The following is a 4,623-nucleotide window of genomic DNA, read 5'->3' as shown; positions in this document are numbered from 1 at the left end:
ATTCGACGTTCTACATGGGCCGAGCCCATTAATTCGGCCTTTTTAATATATTTTTTCTATTAATTTTCACTTGCTACATGAGCCTAGCCCAACAATTCGGCCTTTTTTTCTGGGTGCGGCCTTTTAGAGTGTATGATCTTTTATTTTTCACCATTTTATTTTGATGCTGGCCCCACTAGTCAGGTTGGTCCCGAATATCATAATCAAAATTTCAAATGCTCTCAAATTATTTTTATAAGTGGGTCACATGAGTCATGTTTCCATTGCACACATTTTCAAATCACATACATAATTACTATTTCATATCAAACAAAAATTGTAATTCTAAAACATACAACATTTCATTCAAAAACAGAGAAGATATATGAAATTCTGGAGTTCACAATGCCCAGATAGCCCAACTATTATTACATAACTTTCTATACAAAAATGCCTTGGTGCTTCTTTTAACATCTTCTTTCGTCTTGAATTTAGGCAAAATATCTGCCAACAAAAAAACAGAACAACGAGGATATAGTGTGAATAACAACAACAGCAAGTGACGGGGTGCTATTTAGTAAGATTAAGTCCGGAAAGAAACATGCATGGAAATTAAGAAGAGCTTGAGCCAGTCTGCATGTGGTTGCCGTATATGGAGTCATAATATACTCATGGATTAATAATCTACAGCAGGAAGTGTTTTTTCAGTACTATATTGAACTGAGCCAATTATTGTAGATGAAAGTAATGCTCCTAGTATATCATCGTCATTAGCATCAAACAATTCTGAAAGTAAGAAGAGGAAGCACAGCCCCAATCATGTGCAATCAACTCATAATAGAAGGGTACAAATGATTATTAGTGTTACTATTAACTTGATGGTGGCATCTTATATACAAAAACATGTATTCCAAAAAAACAATCAATAGGGCCTCTAGAAGGGGAGCCCTGGCTCTAGCAAAAGGTCTTAATGCTTTAGAGAAAGACAGAAGTAGACAGATAGGATTTAGTGAATAGAACCCCAGAAACCCATAAAATCACTCCAGATTCTGATACAACATTTTGTGTTGAAATATTGGCCATCAAGTTCTTTTGTGCAAGTCTCAGAACAAGACAGTAATGATATAATTACTGAAGCCGCTGATATGGTTAGATTATTGGCAAGTGACTTCAAACAGAACATATGGCATGCCTTAGTCATGCCCTAAGGCTAAACATAACATATTTAAGCCCCTCCATGAATACAACCAAGTCTCTGAACATGCTTCTACTACAGAAGTCATAACAGCAAGGTCCAGTTGAGTTAGCTGCAAACCTAGTTGAGTAGTCCCCTTCGCTTGGAGAGGAGGACGATCTGGTCATTTGCCACGTCCCTCGCCAGTGGCCGACGCTGCTTCTCCATGGTATGGACGGTCAGGCAGAAAACATACGGTCACAGTGTGCCCCTGGTTAACTCGAATCAGCAGCTCGCCATCCTCCTCCAACAGACTGAACCTTTGCTTGTTGTCTCGCCTGATCGCCTACACGCGAGAAGGCAAAAAAAATTACTTGAAGCATCTTACAATTCACAACAAATTCGAGACTGACCCAATTAATTTTACAGCATATAGAGATTTCACAATCAAAGTTCATGGTGCTAGGCTGCTAGCTATCAAGATGAAAACAACATGTAGCAGATACAAGCATACCAGGAAAGGTGGGCTAGCTGCTTAGTAAGATCATCTACTGTTCAGCAGGAAGATGGGTCATGAACAAATATTACCTCCCTGATTTCATCCACCGTGTGGGACTTGAGGGGAACCTTGGCGAAGGTCTGCAGGTTGAGGCCGAGCAGGTCAAGGACCCGCACGTAGCCGTCGCTCCTCATGCCCAGGCTCAACTCCGGCGCCATGTGCCGCTAGACCATCGTCCTGAGAAAAGAAGCACAAGCAGAAGGGGGCCGTGAGTGGGTACCAAGGGAAAAAACAGAAGCCGCAACCAAGAATTACAAGATTTAGTATAAAGGAAATAGCCTCAACATTCAGATGTTTCTAATAAGATTGTGCACTAATCTAACACAATATACATAAGGTGTCCTCATAGTTTTACTAATACCCGGGGGTATGGATAGTGGGGTATATAAAGAAAAGCAATCCATTGTCATGTTCTAGGAACTAACTATTAGAGTACATGCTCAGGATATAAGTGGAAGCAGAGAATATAATGAGATGTCAATAGTCCCCGAGAGGTTTATGAAAGCAGATCTTTTTATACTACCACTTGCATGATTTATTTATTTGAATAACAGCAGGAGAACTACTATATTCACTGATTATAGAAAGCTCAAATTGGCAGTCGCACATAGCATGGAGTATTCATAAGATTTACAGGAAAAATAGGTATTATACACAGCGATTTGTGCCATATTGGGAACAAAGATTTACATAATGTCATTCAAAGTTGGAAATAGGTATGCACTTTTTTTGTGGTTTCCCCATATTGGAAACAAATATTTGTACCAGCTTCCGACATGGCATCCAATGCAGGCAGTACAATATATAGTGGGCCGTCAGACAATGGCATCCTTGAGTGTTGTGCATTTAGTTTAAAATAGCATGTTGCTTGGGAGCAGGTTATGGGGTCTAATTAACCGACCATTGCATTGCAAACAAGCAAAATCAGAGACTGAACTACACATCTTCACCTGAAGCCTGGTCTTGATGGCATCGATGGGGTAGAGCACCGTCTCCACCACGACGCCGGCGGCTCCTCTCGGCTATGACTCCCTCTGCAAGCGAGCGGGCAAAAAAACAGCACACATAATCAGTCCCCTTCACCCATGACCAACTGTAAGGTTGCAGAAGGCGAAGCGAGCTTGTACTGAGCCACTAATAATCCACTGATGGAGATGGGAACCAAAGAATGAGAAAGATGGGGAAGGAGGAGAGGACGCACGGCAGAGGATCTGGAGGAAATTGAAGGGCTTCTCATCCCCTTCCCCGCCGCCCATGTCTGCCCGTCGACCGCCGAGAAACCTACGCCGAGGTCTAGAGGAAAATAGAAGGCAGCTGAAGTTATTTGCCTGGTTGCTGCAGAAATTTGCAAGGGAGAGAGGGGAGGAAAGGATTCACACCTGACTGAGGGGAGGGGGAGAAGAGCCGCTGGGGAGGTCCGCCGTCAGCTCTGTCACCATCTGGATCTCGCTCTGGACGTGTGGTAGGTGTGTTGCGAGTGAGGCTGTGGGTGGGGTGGGGGCGAGGGAGCACGGAGAAGAACTAGGAGGTTGAGCCGCGTGTGGCGGCGCAGTAGATGTCGGAGAGGGGTCACCGGAGCCGTGCCGGTGATGGAGGCGTCGTCGCCCCCGAAACCCTAGTCACAGGGAGGGTTGCAGCTGAGCGTTGGAGGCCGGGAGCAGCGAATCCCGCAAAGGGGAAGATCCAACGGAGCGAGGCGAGCTCTGGACGGTGCTGCGGGGTGGCGGGAGTTGGTGGAGAACGCCGGAATCAGCTGGCACCTGTGGCGGCGGAGATGTGTCCCGGGAGAGATAGGGGGTTGTGGGAGAGAGAGATGGAAGGGTGGGGAGGCGCCTGAGGTGGGAGTGAAGAAGATGGGAGGGAGGAGGCCACCGGCGTGAGCTGTGGGAGGGACGAGGCGGTGTGTGGGTCGCGGCGGCGGCGATGTGGGAGGGAGGGGATGGATCAGGGTGGTTGGGACGAGGAGTGGGTCGGGGTAGGGTTTTCTTTTTTTCTTTCTTTCCTTCTTTTTGCGTTTTAGGTTCAGTTCTGAAAGTGGAGGGCGGGCTGAGCCTTCTGGGCGCGCACGCGCTTACTCTCAACCCAAAATTTCCATCCATTTGGACCAAAGCGAGGAAGGTTGAGAGACGTTGGATATGTTTGGCTTTGACGGCTCAGATTGGTTAGAGAGGGGTGATCCGTGGGAAGAGTGTTTCTCTGTCCTGATTGGTTTGATACATATGTCATATAAAATACTAGTTTCTCAATATTAAACACATGACTTTTTGTGAAGCAGCTACCAAGAATATCTTGCAAAATGGCACTATTAAAATTTTCACACAAATTAGACCACATTTCTTGAATGATCACCAACTTGATGCATTTTTTATATTTTTAGCTATTTTCAACCATTTATTTTCTACAAAATCAATAGGAATAGGGTTTAATTTGAACAACGGCTGCTTCACAATTTACTCATAATTTTCCAATAAATATTTTTCAATAAAAAAGTACTTATTTAATCTAAGACACTCGAAAAGTTTTGCAAAATCCAACCGCTAGCTACGAACGGTCCTGCCCGTTGTTTTGAACATATTTTGAAAACGGGCATAAGAAATTCAAAAAAAAAATCTTTGCACCGTGTCATTATATGTGACCTAATTCCTGCGAAAAAGAACAAACTTTGACGATGGTAAATGTCTTTAAAAAGTGTTCTTCGAAACAAGCTATCATGTGTGAAGATTCATGGCTTTCAAGCCAAATGATCAATCTTATGGTCACATTCATGACATAGTTTGTTCAAATGATCATATATTATGCACAATGGTGCATCTTGGAATGGAAAACAATGTTGACTAAGGAAGTTTTCATTTTCTTTGGACGAAAAATTCATTTCCTATTTTTTGAGTGCCCAAAATGAGTTTTTTTTTGT

This window comes from Triticum aestivum, chromosome 3A (genome assembly GCF_018294505.1).
Source record: "Triticum aestivum cultivar Chinese Spring chromosome 3A, IWGSC CS RefSeq v2.1, whole genome shotgun sequence".
Lineage (NCBI taxonomy): Eukaryota > Viridiplantae > Streptophyta > Magnoliopsida > Poales > Poaceae > Triticum > Triticum aestivum.
The sequence above is the reverse complement of the archived record's forward strand: the minus strand, read 5'-3'. Positions refer to the sequence as shown.